The following is a 21,185-nucleotide window of genomic DNA, read 5'->3' on the forward strand; positions in this document are numbered from 1 at the left end:
CATCATGTCCTGGTAATAGGGTCAAACAGCTGGATGGGGATCTGATGCACAGCAAGGCCAGAAGGACCAGGCACTTCTAGTGGAGGATGAATGGGCTAATAGAAAGCAATAAGACCTGTTTATTACAGTGTTTTTCTGCTTCACTGCAAACCTGTAATGATTGCCACGCTGCTGGATTGACAGTTGCCCTCTTTCTTCCTGTGCTTTTCAAAAGTGGGTAAAGGCCTGTTGACCTATCTCAGTGCCCCATAAAGAGTCCAATTTGCTTCCCCTGACAAGTAGGCATTAAGTTGTTCCTTACAATGTTTGATTGGACCTCATAGGTTAAATAAAATAGGCTTTAATTAGTGGCATACTTTACTTCACTGAGCAAGTCCAAAGAGCTAATGATATTTAAACGCATACAGGAGACCAAGAAATAGATTCCTTTTTTTTTTTTTTAGCTAAATAAGGAAGTATCAGCAGTTTAAAAAAATAACCTTGCTGGTAACTACCATTGGTTTATTACAGTATATACAGTATAACGCATGGTTTTATCCTTAGATTTATAACCAATATAAAGACCAATATCTAACAATATATCTTTACATAGCATTCATATTTCTCTGAAATATGTCTTTTTTTCTCACTGGTGAATTATTCCCTTATTTGTCCCGCTGCGTTTCTATTCTCTGGTTACTTTTAAAGGTCCTTGCTCTTTCTTTTGCTATAATCTGCATTCTAATATGTCTTGGCCCCTTTCTCTTGCTGCTCTCTTGAGTTTTAAATGATATAATGCTATATCACTGGTAAATGTCACAAATGCTGAAGAGATGTCAGCAGACCTGAGTCAAGAGGTCTGGAATTCAAATCAAGAGACTGATCTTTATCTGAAATTATGTGCTAGTAGCTTTCCAGCCAGTAAATTCAAACGGAAAGTACTTCCGTCTCTGGGCTTTCGTTGAGGGGGACTAGCGGTACTGTATCTCTTGCCTGTTGGGTTTTAAAGACAAGCAGAAAAATGCAATTAGGATATCTGCTGTTCACCTTATCTGAACCAAGACACAGCATAGGTTTCTCCAGAGAGATAGATATGCTGTATGTCTGTTAGCTTTTTAACCCTTCAGCCTTTATCGCTAACATTTTACCGTCCAATAATGATACGATTACAATCAGCAAACTTGCCTATAGAATTTACCCAATAACACCAGTTACTGTAAAGCAAGTGGATAAAAACAACATCTTTTCAAATATGGATTCAAGTGTGTTTCAGTGTACTGGAGTATACAGTTGAGCAACAAAGGAATTACATTTTTTTTAATTTAGATTTTGAAATGGCTAATTACAGCTTTCATATAGCTTTAACATCAGCAAATACATGAAGTCTTTGTTTTAGCTGCAGAAGAGTCCTGGTTTCAAATTAGATAAAACTCAGACCTGCTTCCTCTGTTGTAGTTAATTTGACAAATGATGATAGATGGATCATGGGGCAGTAGGATGAAGCATCATGCCTCGAGGAGGTAAAATTGATACATGCCATGGTTTACGATTCCCTGGGCAAAGCTCTGGCATCCGCACATTTGACAGAGCAGTTTGGTTTCCATTCCACTTCCTTCTGCCCGCTGCTGTGTTTAAAGGGCAGAAGGAAATGAAATTCATTATGTGCCATATGACAGAAAACTTTGTTAATCATTGAGTTCTTTATAATAATCCTAAATGGATTGCAAAGTCTACATTTAAATCATTATGCTGGGTCAACAGCACTGTAAATATGCATACAACAGTGTAAGATGTAACATTTCTTAATTGCGCATTTTGCGATTGGATCAATACATCTTGGTCAAAAGAAAAACTGTGGCTATTGGAGTTCTAGGGTCCACAATTTGGTGGTTAAAAGACATTTGAAATTCACTTTATCTGTTATGTTAATAATGCTTAACCAAAATAAGTTTGTGTGTTTAATTATGTCAGTTTCAAACCTAGGAAAAAAGAAACACCTGTGTTGACAGCCAATAGCTACAGTACTTGACAAAGGGAGGTGGTCTAGCAGCAATTTTATTTATACAAAAGTATCGCAAAGCACTGTACAGTACATAGCAGAAAAAAAGAACAAACCACAATACATTTGTATAGCTTGTCACACATAATCACACCATTTAAACAACAGATTTAAATAACAGTATACAGATAATACAAAAGCAGCAATTTTAAAGTTACATTAAAACCCACTAAGATGAGAAAGCTATTTTTATAAAAGTGCGTTTTTAGTCTTGACTTGAAAACTGTAACAGTCCCAGCTTCCCTAACAAATGAAGGCAGAGCATTCCATAATTTCGGAGCTCTACAAGAAAAAGCCCTACCTCCCACGCTTTTGTTGACCCTAGGAATAACAGCAGCCCCGCATCTTGTGATTTCAGAGTGCGGTTTGGAAGATACGGGGTCAGTAACTCCTACAAATAACTAGGTGCTAATCCATTCAAGGCCTTGTAAGTTAACAACACCATCTTAAAATCAATTCTATACTGCACAGGGAGCCGGTGTAAAGAGGCCAAAACAGGGGTAATATGTTCACTTTTCCTGGTTTTAGTCAGAATTCTAGTGGTGGTATTCTGAACAAGCTGTAAGCGGGATACCACACGTTTTAGGACACCAGAAAAAAGTGCTTTACAATAATCAATTCTAGATAAAACAAAGGCATGCATTAGTCTCTCGGCATCAGATACAGAAATAATTGGTCTAAGTTTGGCTATATTTCTCAAATGGTAAAAATCTACTTCAGTAACTACCCTAAATATGAGTCTCAAATGATAGATCAGGATCAAAGATGACCCCCAAACTCTTAATTTCTAGTTTAAGTTTTGATGAGAGACTGCAAGGATCGAGCTCATGTAATCCCACATTTCCTTTTAGTTGGTTCTATGAGTCCACTAGCATAACCTCTGTTTTATCTGAATTCAACATTAGAAAATTCTGTGACATCCAATGCTTGATGTCTGTAAGGCAAGTGGCTAATAACACCCAGGCAGAAGAAATTCCTGGCTTTAGGGACAAATATAGCTGGGTATCATCAGCATAGCAATGGAAGTTCACTTCGTGTCTGCGGATAATGTCACCCAATGGTAGCATATATAATGAAAACAACAAGGGACCTAGAATGGAGACCTGTGGAACACCACAGACAACTCCGATAGTGTCGAGTATTTTTGTTTTATGCTATTTTTATAACTAGTTATTTATGTTTTATAATTTTATATGTGCATACAGCTTTCTACACCGGTTTACACAGAAGTTTATTGCGTAAAGTTTATTTTATTACAGTTTTATATGTTTATGTATATGTGTTCGACCCAAGGCATGGGGTAGGCATCGAACTTGGCAATAGCGTTTACCTCACAGAAATCAACACAGAAGCGGTTGGTGTCGTCTTTTTTGGCCACTATTACAATTGGACTGCACCACTCGCTCCTGGAAGGCTCAATCACCCCAAGTTCGAGCATCGCCCATACCTCTTTGCTAACACCACTTTGTCGACTTTCTGGGATCCAGTAAGGTCTCTCTCGTACTGTGGCACCTGAGGGAGAGATAATGTCATATTCAACAAGGTTAGTTCTACCGGGCAAGTCAGAAAAAACATCGCTTAACTCCTCAATAAGCTTACGCAGCTCTCGTTGCTGATCTGGAAGTAACTGTTCCGACATCGAAATGACTTTAGAGCTAGGGGTCTCTAGATAGGGGCCTAAATCACCCTCTACTTTGCCTGGGGCTATAAATAAGACCTCCCTTGCCTGCCAGGGCTTTAATAAATTTATATGATAAATTTCTCTTTCATTACGGCGATCGGGCTGTCTAATTTTATAATTCACCTTTCCTATTTCCTCCGGGTATCACGTTGCATAATCTATCACCACTAATATATGTGTATACCCAGAATCAGAAGGTAGCAAAGGGCCCACTATGTCCATTGCAATGCGTTCAAAATGAGTGGAAATAATTGGCAGTGGGACCAAAGGGGCGGGGCACACTTGACCCAGTGCTACTCGCTGGCAGTCTGGGCATGTGGCTACATATTTCGACACATCATTATAAAGTCCTACCCAATAAAATTGAGCCAATATTCGCTCCCTTGTCTTGTCAGCTTCGACCTCAGTCCAACAATCCGTTCGAACCAATAATTGTGTTACAGGCTGTCCTGTGCCCATGGCAAGGTTTACCCTATACAGTAATTGCCCCTTGATAATGAAATGTGGAAATACTAGCACCCCAGCACCGTCAACATCCTTACCTTCACTAGACCGGACCTGTCCCCAAGTGTGCACTAGTGAGGGGCCATTGCGTTGTCCCCACACTATGTCCACATTTGAGTGCCACATGTCCGGTATATTGAGAGGGGCTGGAGTAGCATCTGCCCTAGATGGCCCAATAACCTCGCCCTCTCAGTCACGCTGTGTACTGACTCCTTTTGACTGGCGTTTGTTACCATCCCTGCAGTCTCCCACCAGACCTCAGCCTCGTCTCAGTAATGCTCCTTCCCACTTTCCTATCCGTCTCTCTTTATTTGTTTTTCTAGGACAAAAGAGGGGGGAAAACATTTCATTTTGAAAAGGAAAAACATCAACAATTATTTCCTTTTTTTGTTTTTCTGCCACGTTTACGTGTGCAGTCCAGTCTGCCATTAATTTGACCAATTCTTTATAATTTGGCCCTTTCTAGATGGCCGACTACTGTCGAACCCTGGGAATTAATTGTCGGGCCATCCAGTACAGGGTACTGGGTTCCCTTTACACAGCGCCATCACAGGTCGGGAAGGAGATCTAACACCAAGAATCATTCGATCTCTGTCACAGGTAGCAAAAAGAAATCTAGGATTATTTTTATTTGTTTCAATTAAATTAGAATAATATGATGATCTAGCCAACACCAGAGCCTTCCTATATTTAACCAGGAGGCCCTTCCATGAGATGTAATGAACATGCAATTTAGATTCCGTCCATCTCCATTCTAGTTTACGACCCTCATATTTCATCTTACGAGTTGTATCATTAAACCACGGTGAGCTTTTTTTTAAAAGACACTTTCCAAGTTTTGATTGGCGCTACAGTATCTAAAATACCAATCCAGGTGGTGTTGTAGGGATTAACCAGCTCATCTACTGATGAGCACTCAGAGAGTGGTAATGAGCTCAATACATCAGAAAGCTTAACAGCAGTTGAAGAATGAATTACCTGGGATTTAAATGTGTGGTCAACAGTCGTTGTAGATACTGGCAGATTCACCTAAAAAAGAATGGCAAGATGATTAGAAATAGTAAGATCTAGGGGAAATTACCAGATCTAAAGTATGGCCACGATTATGCGTAGGACCTTTGGCATGCAGGATATAATCTAAGGAATCCAGTAGCCTCAAAAATTCCAAGGAGTTAGAATCAATGTCAACATGAATCCTATCATATTTGACTGTCAATATAGATAGCAGATCCCCAATTTCAGTCAAAAATAGTTTCACTTAGATGGCCGATAAATAATCACAATATAAACAGGTAATGGACTGTTTAATGTCAAGGTTAAAACTTCAGAAGATGAATAACAGATGAAGAACAGTAGCAAGTCCACCTCCCTGTCTACTAGAGCGAGCTTTCTGGAAATAAGAATAGTTAGGTGGAGAAGCCTCAATCAGGGAAACTTTGTCATTTGGTCCAAGCCAAGTTTCAGTTAAAGGGAGAATATCAATGTTGTAATCCTGAATAAAATCACTAATTAACGGAGCCTTATTAGACAGAGACCTGACATTAAATAGACCTAGGTGTAAATTTGTCCAATCAAGAGCATGTGATTGAGCAGGGGTAATAGGAATTTGATGAAGGTTATTGTAGCACACACCTATGTGTATATTCAATGGGTAACAGGAATGGCAGGATACTTTAACATGAATTTTACATCCCTCCCCAGTTTCCTAGTTTAAATTGACATGTAATGTGTTGCTAGTTAGTGTTTTACATAATGAAACTACATTATTCCACTACACACTGTGAGATTGGGAAAACCCAGAAAACCATCAATAAATCATCAATTGTTTCTTCATATACTGCTGATAAAAATTTGCAAATCCCGAGATGTTGCATGAAGCTCAGAATTCCATGGCTAAAACCTAGTGCTGAAGATTATTTGAAACATCTAAAAGTCTGCATTTTTTATTAAGTTGCACTGCATATCCCAGCAATAATACAATATAATCATAGTTCCTTACTGCCACCATCAGCCATGTTCTTGAATTTTGTGTTTTACAAAAACTAATGATTCCAACATTGTCAAAACAACCCTGTTTGGCAGTCACGTTGGATTAATGCTGCATGGGAGCTCAAGAGTGAACCAGTGTTTAAGATTGTATTTCCAGATGGCGCTTACAATGAAACATAGAAATATATGTTTAGAAAAGAGCACAACATAGTCAAGGAAATACAGTCATTACTACTGTACCAAGAGAGATGTATGTTATTTAAGTAATTCTTCTGCCCCTCAGTATCATACCACTGTAGAATGTAAACTCATTTCTTACTGGCTACTCACAATGGGCCAAAGATATCTATTTTGCCTTAAGCAAGGCTTAAGGTTAAAACTTTAGTGTGTAAAATAGTTTTAAGTGGGGACATTATGTGGGGAATGGGATAAGGGGCTGGAAGTTTGTTTTGATAAAAACACTCCCACCAGCACCACAACCACCACTGTATTCAATGTTAAAACGTTCCATAAACAAACAGATGATGGTATTCAGCAAGGAAACATGTCAAACTTGTATGCCCATACTTTAGATTTATTTGTTTTCTTTTGCAACTGCTATTAATAATCTAGAGAAAGAATAATAATATTGAACCTTTGATATCTTTGCATATACATTTTATCATGCCAGCTTTCTACTTTTCATTGTGATCGTTCTACAAAGGTTACATCTATCTGTAAAACTACTGAACCTGCTTCTATTAAAGTCCTCTGGGAAGTTCTGTGGTCTTCTTCATGTTTCAAATATATTTAGCAGATCACTTTCTGCTTCTGTGATTCATCGTACCAACATTCCTGCCAAGCAGTAGTTATTACTTTTAGATCTTTGTTTGTCTTGAGTCATTTTACAGCAATCTTCATGCACTTTGGATGGTAACATTTTCAGATTGTTTGCAATGCCCCTATTTTCTTTTTTCTTTTTTGTTTATTTTTGTTTTTTCTTTAGCACGACAATAGCACCATTCACTGGAAATGTTATGTCTTGGCATGGTCCATTGACATTAGTAATTTCTGAAGTAACTAATACTATTCTATGCACACAATGTAAATTCCTACTTTTAAGCATCATCATTAAGCATTGTTTATTATCTAATGGCTTTTGGTTGCCAATAAATATCCACTGCTGTTGGCAGACAAACAACATCAGCTGGCAACTTGATTTCCTACTTTTAAAAATGTAAATACAAAATTAATATGTATTGGTTTTATCAATACTAAATTTTAAAGAAACAGTTTTGTGATATTTTATTTTAGCACTTCTGGATGAAATGGGGGAGGGGGGGGTCATGGGCCGAATTGGTTCGACTGAGGCAGGAGATTTGTGGAGAATATATGATCTGTGATGCGAGATGGTTATAATCCTTTTCTGACATTTATTGTTGTTTGCCTTCTGTTTGAATATTGGGGTTTATTTGGGAATCACTTTGTAAACAGAGCGAATCCATCGTTTGGGGATGGGCTGATTATTCTTAAAAGTGCTTTTGTGTTACGTGTATGCTTCTCAGAGTGTTTAATTACTCGTACTCAATCAGTGAAAATATACAAGGCTGTTACTGTTCGTATATATAGACTTAGGTCACATTGCGTTTCTTTCTGGGTTAAAGACTGTGTGGTTGTTTCGGGTGTGTACTGGGTCATCTTTCATTTACCCTACCTAACAAGTTTTTCTGTGTGTACATGTGTGTGCTATTTATTTGTGCTCATGTTTGCGCATACTGTGTTTTGTTTTACATCTTCTTATAGATTATTAGTATTGCTAAAATGTTCTCCTTGAATTTTAAGGGGATAAACCATCCAATTAAGTGTAAAAAAATCCTTTCTCTCGGGGCTCCCGAGTGGCGCATCCAGTAAAAGCACTTGCGTAGAGTGCAGGATGCGCCCTATAGTCTGGACGTCGCAAGTTCAAGTCCAGGCTATTCCTTTGCCGACCGAGGACGGGAGCTCCCAGGGGGCGGCGCTCAATTGGCCGAGCGTCGCCCGGGGGGAGGGAGGGCTAGGTCGGCCAGGGTGTCCTCGGCTCACTGCGCACCAGTGACCCCTGTAGTCTGGCCGGGCGCCTGCGGGCTTGCTTGTAAGCTGCCCGAGAGCTGCGTTGTCCTCCGACGCTGTAGCTCTTGGGTGGCTGCATGGTGAGTCCGCAGTGTGAAAAAAAACGGTCGGCTGACGGCACACACTTCAGAGGACAGTGTGTGTTCATCTTCGCCCTCCCGAGTCAGCGCAGGGGTGGTAGCAGTGAGCTGAGCATAATAAAATAATTGTGTTCTCAATCCTGAAATTGACCATCAACCACCATCACTAGGCCCAACTTCAAGGAAAGCTAGGCTAACAAAAGAGATATGCAGGGATTTGAACTTATTTGACATGTGGAGGGTGATAAACCCAAAAGGGAGATATTTTACATTTTTTTCATCCCCTCACCAATTTGTTTCAAGAATTGATTATTTTTTTACCTCTTGGTTGGTTTCAGACAGGGTTAAGAAGTCTACTATTGGCATCCGCACGTTGTCGGACCATACCCCAGTAAGCATTGATGTTTTACCCCCTATTATGATCCCTCCTCTCGTCGATGGCGACTGAACACTTCTCTGCTGAGTAGCCCTCCATTAATAGAATCTCTTAAACAACAATGGAGTCTTTACATGGATATTAATAACACACCTGATGTTGACCCATCTACTGTATGGGAAACTGCAGAAGCATACATGAGGGGTGCTATTATTTCATAAATGCAACAAATATTTTGAGACCAAAGATATGAATAAGATTATGAGAGAATATTATCAAAAACTATATTCATTTGATTGTAGTAATTCAAGTGAAAATAGACAAAAGTTTCTAGACCAGATTACCCTCCCCTCACTCACGGAGGACCAAAGGAACAAATGATGTAGACAAATTTCAGAGAATGAAGTCCTGGAGGCTATAAACTCTTACAGAATGGGAAGGCACTGGGGCCAGATGGCTCTGGCCCAGAATTTTATAAAGAATTTAACAAATTAGTGGTTGGCCCATTGACTCATATGTATGTCGACTCGTTTAATAAAGGTTTTCTGCCCCCAACTCTTAATCTTGCAAACATTTCTCTTATATTGAAAAGGAACAAGGCACCTGATGTATGCACTTTTACTGAGTGTAATGACAAGTGGAATGAAACATTTATCTTATGTAATAAAAAACAACCCTGACGGGAACTCCCCGGGGGAGGGAGGGCTAGGTCAGCCAGGGTGTCCTCGGCTCACCGCGCACCAGCGACCCCTGTGGTCTGGCCGGGCACCTGCGGTCTTGCCTGTAAGCTGCCTAGGGTGGCTGCATGGTGAGTCTGGAGTATGTAAAGAAGCGGGCGGCTAATGGCACACGGTTCGGAGGACAGCGTGTGTTCGTCTTCACCCCTCCTGAGTCAGCGCAGGGGTGGTAGCGGTGAGCTAAGCCTAAAAATAATTGACGACTACTAAATTTAAAACAAACAAAAAAAAACCCTGTAGTTTATAACACAATTAAGGTCTGGCTTGATTTCAACAGATTTGCTGGTAGAAGGGGTTTTTCCTCGTCGCTGATCCCTCTCATAAAAAACAAAACATTTCCCCCTGGCATTAAAAATAGTATTTTTTACTTTTGATACCATAAAGGAATTAGGGCTATTGGGGATCTCTACAAGAATTATGTACCAATGTCATTTGATCAGATCCAAAGAAAATATGATATCCCAGATAAACATTTCTATGGTCTCCTACAAATCTGTCATTTCTTACAGACAAAGGTCTCATTTCCCCCAGGATTGACGGTCAAGACTCCAGCTGATACCTTCCTTTTACAATCTAAAAACCCTAAGAACATTATCTCCTCTTTCTACTTGTTCATTTACTCAGTTGGTTCAAATAATATCACTGGCGTAATGAGATCATGGGAGAGAGATCTGGGGGGAGCACGCATAGGGCCATAACCTTAACAAGGACTACATACACTTGTAATGAGATGAGAGAAGCTCAGTATAAAATCCTGCATAGAACTCATAGGATGCATTATATTCTTAATAAGTTTAACCCACAGATATCATCAATATGTATTAAATGTCAAAAGAGCACAGGTACTAATATTCCTTGTTTTTGGCTATGTCCTTTAAAAGTAAATTCTGGAACATGCTCATCCAAGAGTTAGGACTTATATTTCATTGCAAATTAAAAAAATAAATAAATAAAAATAAAATCCTTGGATGATTCTCCTGAGTATGCCTACGAATGGGTTAACTTTGAATCCCACCCAATTAAAATTAGCTGGAAAGTTGTTATTTCTTACTAGAAAATGCATCTTATTGAATTGGATCAATGATAAGCCACCCACTATAACACAGTGGTAAAGAGAGGTTTTTAAAGTTCTCCCCATGGAAAGGCTGAGTGCCATTTTAAAAAGTGATGCAAACTTTTTTCTGACTTTGTGGCAACCAATACTAAAGTACCTTCCAAAGGACTTGGCAGACGTTGTGCAGGAGGGACATGCTGCTTTGGATTAGAAGTGCCCTGTTTCCTCCTATACAACCTCTTAGGAGGCTCAAGATGTTTGTATCTGTATTGGATTCACTGATTGTACTTATGTGCACTTATTGTCACTTTTTTCTTTTTTTTTGTCCTTTTTTCTGTTTTAAAAATCAATAGAAATGTTCATAAAAAAACACCTTGAAGATAGTCATGTATTCAATCTGTGTCTATAGCTAACCAAGGACTGAAATGTTTTCTTTTTGTTCTTTCTTTTTAAGAATAAAGACAAGTGAGTTTGGTACAATGCAGCCATCACTGAACTGTATTTATTTAAAGTAAAAAAATGAAAGGTATATAAAATGACAAATATAGGATGGTATCAGTGCTCAGACAGTTGTGGTACTGTACAGTATCTAAATCGTAGTGAAGTAAGGTTGAAAAAAGAAAGAAGAACATTTTCCAAAGGAATATTTTTTCTAAACTATCAAAGCTCTCAAACTATCAATGTATTGCACTGCTCCATTTTTAAAGCAGTTAGGGTTCAGCACTGCCAGTATCAGATATGTTCAATGCTCAGCTTGGGTGTCAATCATAATGCAAGAACTCAATTTTTCTTTGCCATTTTATTGTTGAACCTGTTGAATGTATTCTATCTGTGTTGAGAACTTGATATTGTAATATGGTTGTAAGAGGATGCATGGGATTGTTCAAGTTCCTTTTTGTATGTGGCAAACCTGAACAATATACCCTCCAGGCATATTCTGGCACTAAGCTGAGCCACCTTTACTTTGCAAAGTTGCTCCAGGGGGCTCTTTGGTAAACTGCCGTCTGTCTCCTTCCCTCGGGTAAGGAGAACCCAGTCACTCGGGATCCACATCCAGCAACCAATCAGAGCTCTGCTGTTCTCTCTGAAGCCCCGCCTATTCTGTGAACAGGTCTCAGAAGACCATCTCGAGGGCTATATTGTTTTCCCAAAATTATCATTCCTGTGAGGCCAGGGCAAAACTGATACTCTGGTACAACCGTTCTTTAACAGAACTCAGGTGGCACAATAAAAATACATACTGAGTCATTATTGTATGCCGTGTCTACCCTTCCCAATTTGCAACCCTGCCCGTATAAACAATGGTATTATTCTATTTCTTTTCATGGATATATTTCATTGACATGGTAGCAAAAATCAAGCGGGATGATGTTAAGATAGAAAAAAAAGGAACAAAGAATTTAAAAAAACAGAGATGGTGCAGACTACCTCTACAAACCCTATCTATTAGATAATCTTCAAAGGGCTATATGATTCATGGGTTGATAATTTGATTGTCTGTCTCTTGGATATACACTGCCAGTTATTTTTGATTTGCAAGTCAGTGTAGAGTTATCAGAAGCTGGCTTTGCAGTCTGTTTTGTAAAGCCATCAAAATATATAAGAGTTGGTGGATCTGTAGATCAGACTTACAAATTGGGCTATTAGTTTGGACGATAAAGGATTCTGAAAGAAAATAGTTAGTAACAAAATCACACTTCCATATCTGTACGGCTGTGAATCTTCCTGCTTTAGAAAAAAAAAAGTTCTTACTAGCCAGAAAGTAAAGTACAAAAATTGAAAGCATATTGCACATGCTGCAGGAAGGATCGCAAAGTCATGACCAGTCCATCTTTTCTGAAATAACCACTGTGATAAATCATCATGGTAATACAGTATCCACCACTTATACCATCCAGGGTTATTGCGGGCAACCATTTATATTGGGCAAATAGCATTTGCCATTTGCCATTCCCACTGATTTCAATAACAAAGACAATGTTTATACCGTGTTAACACTAGCACCGCCATAGCAGCTTTTTGAACGGCTTTTGCAATTCAAATTTAAATATCTCCGCGTATGTGAATATCTCGTGCATGTCCGTTCCTAAGTGTTACTAAATATTTGAATTAAATACCCATACGGTGTTTCAGCTGCAGAATCGTAAACATGAATAAGTTATAAGCACTTGCTTCTTCAACCGCCAGACCCGCAGTTTATGTGGCATATTGAAATCAATACAATATAGCTGACAATTTAGTCTGGGCTTTGTAAAAAAATCAAAGTCATTGTGAAAGAACGTATTATATACTCCTGTCGAGTGCTGAAACACTAATGAAAGTCATTCTACACATCATATATTATTATTATTATTATTATTATTATTATTATTATTATTATTATTATTATTAATTTTATTAGCAGTTGTCACAAAATATACACATTGAATCACAATACAGTGTGGTATAGCTACTTTTTTCTTGTCTGCCTGCCCTCTGAATCAGCTCAGTAAGTTTGTAACTGTCCTTTGTAATTCAATCTTGAGAACGTTGCAAACCCAGGTGTTGTGATCAATGCCTTGATCAGACACCTCTTGATCATGTATGCTAATTCTTTTGTATTAGGTGTAGGGCTGGCGACAGGCTGGCTGGTGTTAGCGTTTATTAGACTCAGCTGTGGGCACTCCAATTCACTATCATCTGTATACTGACTGAGATGATGGCTCAAAGACGAGTACTGAATATGGAAGAAGTGCTTGAACTGTTACAAGATTTGGCTGAAGGAGATTCTGATGGCGGGGTGAGAGATAACGACAGCGACTCACCTTGGGCTGCTGAAACCAATAGTTCTGACAGTGAAAGTGAAGACACCGAATCAGATTTACCTGCAGGTCAAACACAACAAGTGCCGACCAGGGGGAGAGGGAGAGGTTGTGGCCATGACAAATCCAGATCCACTACTGGAGAAACAGCTGCTGTCCCTGCGGCATCTCCTGCATCTGCCACTTCAGCAACACCAGCACCAAGGACAATTACACCTGCTGCATCAGATTCTCCAAGCGTAATTCAGGAGAGGCTTTGAGAAAACGCACATCAGAAAATGTTTTGTCTGAAGCTTCAGGCCCAACGCCGCACGCAAAACGAAACATAGATACCCCACTCAGTGCATTTTTGCATTTTCATATCGAAGCCATTTTAAAATGGAGCCGCACATTTGTTGTATTTGGTTGTATGTAGTCCGAAATCTCGGCGGTTCTAGTGTTAAGCACGCCGTATATTTTGGGTAAACTCAGCTGTTTGGATCTCCTTATATGTCATTCACATAGATTTAAATAACAAACACACTGCGTATTACTGTAGTAATTACTCTTACTAATCCACCAATCAGCTGTTTTCACCTTGTTACCTTGTCATTCACATATATTTAAATACAAAAGGCAGCACTTTACTGTAGTAAAAGTTTGACAGATCGATCAATCAGCTGTTTGCTCCTCGTTACTGAGCGATTACCCCTGTTGTACCTTGGCTATTTAATCCCTGTACGCAGTGTCGGGTTTACAGTTTGAAAAAACAGCACTGACTGCAACAGCAAGCATGGCTGGAAAGAGAAAAGCGATGAGCATCAGCACAAAAATTCAGTTTAATGAAATGTCTCTGGGGCTCCCAAGTGGCACATCCAGTAAAGGTGCTCCATGTGGAGTGCAGGATGTGCTCTATAGCCTGGACGTCGCTGGTTCGAGTCCAGGCTATTCCACAGCCGACCGTGGACAGGAACTCCCAGGGGGCGGCGCACAATTGGCCGAGCGTTGCCCGGGGGCCTGCAATCTTGCCTGAGAGCTGCATTGTCCTGTAGCTTGGGTGGCTGTATGGTGTGTCTGCAGTGTGAAAAAAAGCGGTCGGCTGACGGCACACCCTTTGGAGGACAGCGTGTGTTTGTCTTCGCCGCTCCCGAGCCAGCGCAGGGGTGGTAGCGGTGAGCTGAGCCTAAAAAAAAATTAATTGGCCATCCCAAATTGGGAGAAAATAATAAAAAAAATAATTGGCAACTACATTTTTATTAAAAAAAAAAAATGTCTCTGTTAGATGCTGTGCACTTGCTAAAGCATGCCTGGAACTCTGTCAGTCAGCAAACAATGCAACGTTGCTTTAAAAAAAGCTGGGTTTTCAGTAGTTGAGGAGGAGAGTGCTGACGAAAATACAACCAAAACTGAAACTCTGACAACACCAGAGGGGATGTCAAGGAAGAATTCTCAGCTGTGTCACCTTAGCAACCAAGACGCTCTGCCGGAAACAGACATCAATGACGTAAGCATGCATGCTGCGCTTGTAACACTGCAGTGTGCTATGGAGCAACATCCGGATATGGAGCCGAATTGGGATTTTTTAGAAAACACTGACATAGTTTGCCGTCCATACTTGCAAAAAAAGATCGTTCAGATGCGTATCACAGAGTTCTTCACTGGAAACAATTTGCAGTAATGTAGCCAACCGCTTACATGCTTCTTTATTTTGTTTACTGTACTGGTGATAGGGGGTCATTTTGAATGTCAGGTTATTGTGTAGGAGCTTATATCATCCATCGCTTACTGTGGGCGAATCACGTTAACACAAATGCACCCGTTCTAAGCGATGGCGACTGTATCTAAAACATGACCCAGATTTCTCTTTGTTCTCCCCATTAAGGGCCAAATCTGAAGAAGTTCTAAGCATCCACTTTATCAAGCATGCTGGCAGAGAGGTTATTAATAATTGTGTCTGTGTGTGTGTCACAGATGCTGCACAAATGAACGTTTCTCTGTCATGGTCTCTTGACACTGGGGCTCTGGGGGTGGTATTATAGACCCAAATCTGTCTGTAGCCAGCCTGCTCTAACATATAGAAGAAAGATATATATAAAAAAAGCACACACAAAGAAAGTTGCTACATGATACAGGTGACATACAGACGTAGATTTTTTTTTTTTTTTTTTGTTCGCTCCATCTTCCAGTTGTCTTAGTTCTCATCTGGACTGAAATGAACAATGATGGGATGCAACTTTCACTTAATACTCCTCAAGTAACATCTGTTAATTCTGAACTTGTCGGAGGTCAGTGGTAGGGGTGAGCGAACCTCAAACCTTAAAATTTGAACCGGAAAAAATTAGCCAAACTTTTCATAAAGACCTTAATATGAAATGCCATTATGACAGCCTTCTGTCTCAGCTATCTTTATTGAATGAAATGTTGGATTCATCTTAATTTTTTTTTTAATGCACTTGCACATGGCAATACCTAGTGCTACAGCATTTTTTGTATTTAATTTGTCATATAGACACATATTTTGTTGAAAACGACTCCTTCACTGAAAAGTATTGTTAAATAATGATTTTAATATAATCTGTGCCACAGTCACATATGATAATGCCAGAAGGCATGGATTACGATAGTTTGTTTATATTTATATAACAATGCCTCTATACCTATCAATAATTCACCAAACAACAATGTGCATTTGTGTCAGAGATGTGAGCATGCTAAATCAGATTTTTTTTCCCCTTAGTTTTTGCACAATGTGAAGAGAATTGGCACAGCTACTGTCAACATGCACTTGGAAACAAATTTGTCTTTGTAAACGTAAACCAACAGCTACCTATCCCCCCCCCCCCCTTGAAAGTCTATTCTTTATTAAAATCCCAGATGTAAGAAAACTCAGGCTGACTTTGACTACATGTTAAAATAAAAATGATATAAGCCAAACAAGTGGCATGCAGATTGGTTAAAGCAATTAATCTGTTTAAAGAGTAAATGAAACAATAACGGGAGCAACAGTTTGACACTGAGAATTGTAAAAATGCATGTACCAAAGTAATGGATAATAAATCTAAGAGAAAATTCAAACTGTAAAATCTCATTCAAGTAACAACTGGGGTGTTGTAATTGTTTTTATGTCGCTACGCATTTATGATTTTTATTATTATTTATTTGCTTACAAAGCACTTTTCTGAAAAAAAAAAAACTGTGAAATCCCTGAACTATGTAACAAACACAAATTAACAGGACAGATTAGTTGGAGTCACTACATTGAAATGCAGATGGCATCTTATACATCATGTCAGTAAAATACAATTGTAAAAAAAATAAATACAAAAAAAGTGCATTTCACAAAACATTGCCCTTAGAAGAGATTAGTCTCATGATATGTGATGACAAATTCCAAGTGGCCATCAGTACATCTTTAACTTTTAGTTTCATTTTTTTGTAATTAAAGTTTGAACATTACTGATATAAATGATCATGAAATGACTTAGTCATCAGCTACCATAATTCTATTTATATAACACACATTAAAAAAAAAGTTTTTCATTTTTTTTCTGATGTGTGATACACATAACTGTGACATACAAATAATTACAGAAAGGTGGCATGCAGCGGTGTATAAAATGGTGTGCGATACACAAAGAATTACAAGAGTGTGAGATATACATGGGTGCACATTGTGCATTAAATAATATGGTAGCGTGGGATTTCTAAATATACATTTATACCAGGTTTGTTCCCTAGCTAACTTCTGCAGCTGATCTAACGAATGTTATTTTTACTTTTTTAACTAGACCAGGCCCTAGCCCAAATGGCTGCAGGTTTTTCATTTATGAGGTGCAGGTCGGAGCATGTATGTTCAAAGTGGCAGGAGGGGGTGAGAAGCTATTGGTTTTGCAACTCATTATTTAGCTCCTGCAAGCCTGCAAGGCTGAGTTCTGAGTAAACACTCATTACATTAGTAGTTCATAAACAGATTTTTAAAAACGACACTGGAAAACTAAACCGTTTCGTCCTTATGTAGCCTAGATGGTATGAAGCTTAGGTATGCAGACTGAGGATATTGCCTTTAATAGGTTGAAGGATGTAGATTCAGTAAAAGCCGTGTTGTGAAAAGTGATGACACAGGTCTTCTGATAAGACTACAGCTTTTCCATAAGTAAGCTTGAGGTGCTGAGAAACTGCAGGCCCAGCTGTAGTACACAAGAGTTCAGGCTCCTGCTCAGGGCTTGTGTTTCACAATGACCTCAGCTTCCTGTGTGGAATGGGAACCACTGCGAGAGAGCACTTGTAAAACCTGTCCTGAAGAGTGAAGTTATGAAGAGGTGCTGCTGTGTCAAACATCTGCTTCATCCATTACACTCAAAGAGCAGCAGAGAACGTACAGTAGGGCAAGAACCATCAATACATTAAAATCCTCCTGTGACCACACTTTTTCCAGGCACTCTGCAACTGAATGACTGCCCTGCCAATTCCAGCCATAAAAAAAAAATTAAAAAAACATGCTGTTCATGAGAAAACTGAAGTGGGTTTATTAAAAGAAAATGTATTTATCGTCACGTATGTCTGCAAAAACATGACAGTTAAGAATGGTCATGTGTGTATACTAAATGAACCCAGGAAAGGGTTAATTCTGAGCCTTATTTAAAACACTTCATTTCCATGTGAGAATGTGGTGGGAATGGAGTAAATATTATTCAGTAGATTATTCAATGTAGTTTAAATTAGGCAGGTGTGTATAAAAGGCTGCAACTAGACTGAATATTCAGTTTTGTAGAGGGTGGGGTTTAGAAAGATGTACTAATGGGTTGCTGCCAAAAATAAGCCACACGTTTAGCTGTATATTGTTATTGTTTTAAAATCAACATTTCTGTAGCAGTCTGTTTTAGAAAGAACACAAAACAATAATGATAAAAACCTAAATATTGTAGTAACAAAATTGTGGATTAGTGTTTGGAATATAAATTATTCTCTTTTTTTTAACATCAAATTAGGATCCCACATATTTATTTGCCAGTGCTCTATGATTTCTAAAATATCACAAAAGAAGTGAATTTCCCTCAAACTACAGCTGGTCTCTAATTCTCAAAGCATAAAGAAAAAAAAAACAGATATAACACCTATACCAGAGAAGTCTGCAGTAGAATAGTGTGTATCAAAATAACTTCATCTTTTATATTCATTTTCAAAAAGGCATGTTTTTTTTTCCTAGATAAAGGCAAGTGCATATAAAATCAGGACTTTTAGTTCAAACTTTTAAAAAATTCACACATTTGCATCAATTTTTTAAAGGGTTTTATATCTAATGAATTTAGATTTAATTTGGCATGGCATAAAATCCATTTGTACAGTTTTTAATTAAGAATGCAGTCCATGCAATTAAAATTAAGGGTAGAGCCTTCATCAGCTAGTCCTGAGAGAACCCCAGTCGAAAAAATTATGTTAATGCTGTACGCCTTAACAGCATTCACGAGATGCTGAAAACACAGAGAAGAGGGGAAAGGGTTTTTTTTTTTTTTAGCCAGACAATGAGCACTTATAAAACCCTCATCTTAAGCCACTTTTGAAATGTTCTGTTAGATGCTTGTTTATTCTTTGTTTACAAGTGCCTCAGTACATGAAACATGTGTCAGACATGTTTAGAGATGTCAAGTGAAAATTAAACTAATTTATGTTCAAGTCTTGTCTCGAAAATATAGCACGACTGAAAGCTGTGTGGCTTGCATGTTATTTTTAAACTCCATTCACAAAGAAAGTTTCACTGATGAGGAGGATTCACTGTTAATAGAAAAACAAAAAAGAAAAAAGGACACAAAGCTAACCAAGGTTTCTTGTTTATTTTTCGTCTTTGTTTTTCCATAAACTGATTAAAAAAATAGGCTTCACATGACGTGACAGTAGGAGAAGTAAATATATACAAACAGATGTGTTTAGTTAGAGTGCAGTTTAACTACATTATTACTACTGTTTAGCCTATTATAACAGCAGCCCAGTTTAACTATAGGCTACGCTGTAAAACCAAATGTTTGGAAATTAAACATTAATCTTATGGAACAGATTATAAACACACAATGTGTAACAGGACATAGGCTGGGCATGAACCAATGACCCTGTGCACCGCAAGCGAGCATGTTAACCACAATGCAAAAGATCTGGGCTGGACTGACAGGGGACAGAATCCGTCACGGCAGTGTCTCAGACAACACTGCCCGTTACACAGGCACACAATAAAAATGAATATGTAAACTATATCATTACTTACATGTGTTGATAATCTGTTGCAAAAGATTAATGTTTAATTATTGATTTAAAAATGTATAATGCCAGTTGTTGAAGGGATACTTCCCATTATACTGACCATGTGTGTATCGAAGGAGTGTGGGACGCCATTGCAGACGTGGTATTAGAGAGGCATACCCAGGTTTAATAATACTGGATAGTGGTGTCGGGGGGTAGCTGCTGATCCACCAATTAAACATCAGAAATAACAATGTAATTACATAGTAGCTACTAAGTGACTTCCTGTAAATATTAATGCAACATATTCTGCACGTATCTCTATTATAATACCTAACATAAATACGTATTCATGAACAGACTCCCTATCACTACAATGAATGAATGGAACATTAATGACTGTACAAATTAAAGACTTTGGCAGGAGGCAGTGTGTTAGTTCATATGTAATAAAAATGTTATTATTGGAATTTAAAAAAAAAAAGGTTTATGGATGAGGAACTTTAACCTTGCTAGCACAACCACCTTAAGAATATTCTTTATAAATATGTTATTACTTAGATTAATTTTTAAGCCATGTACAGATTTTGTTTTTTGTTTTAAGTTTAGTAATCTAAATGACATCTGCTTAGATAGATTTTTCTCTTGGCAATACATTTTATCCAGCGCTGCAGTGAAAGGGAAATTATATACAGTTCGTCCTTTTCTTCATGTTATCATGTTATTTATTGCTGATAAATCTGTAACCTTTTCATACATACTTAAGTGTCTTAGAGGATACCAAACTATTTTTGGAATGACCAAAGGGGCTTAGTATTTGATCAAATACAGCAAGACTGATCTGGAAAGCAGGGTTATACATTTTATAGGCTAATAAGGTTTTACACGTGTTGGGTTCAAGTTTCTTTCATGTGATTTTTGATAAATATGTGCTAATGAAAGATAATTATAAGTGCCCAAATATTGTTGGCAGATGCTGTTTTAAATGACTTTAAAAGACATGTTGAAATATTCCATGTTTCACACTTGTCATTTTTATACCAAGCTTTTCCTACTGTAGTTGTGACGGTTTACAGTGGAATCATCAGATTTGCCAGCTGGTACGGCAAGCAAATATAATATACAATAAATCACCAGTAAATATGCTTTTTCTCTTAGTGCGCACCCTTCCACTGATGTTTTATGCATTTCGTTTCATTTGTTTAAAATATTAACAAAAGTTAGTTGTATTTATGTTATTAATTTGATGTATTTGGCATTGTGAAATAAACAGCATACTGTAATATACTGAAAACCATAGTGTTTGTGGACGATGCTATACAATTGTTTTATAGGGGTAAGAAAAAGGGATGACTTTGTTGTTCTTGGAAATCTATGACTGAAAGAATGAAGCCAATCAATAGAGAACAATGCACTTAGCATGCCCATACATTAACTTATGGTGACAGAGAAAGAATGAATCTGTGTAAAGGGAACAGAGTGCCCCGGACTGGATGGTCTGACAATTCATTCCAGGGAAAGGTAGAAGTCGGCCATCTAGAAAGGGGGCGGTGCCACAGTACACCAAGTCATCGCCCCAGAAGGGAAGCGATGTGGCAACCGTGGATTGGAGGAGAAACGGTTGCAC

This window comes from Acipenser ruthenus, chromosome 7 (assembly GCF_902713425.1).
Source record: "Acipenser ruthenus chromosome 7, fAciRut3.2 maternal haplotype, whole genome shotgun sequence".
NCBI lineage: Eukaryota > Metazoa > Chordata > Actinopteri > Acipenseriformes > Acipenseridae > Acipenser > Acipenser ruthenus.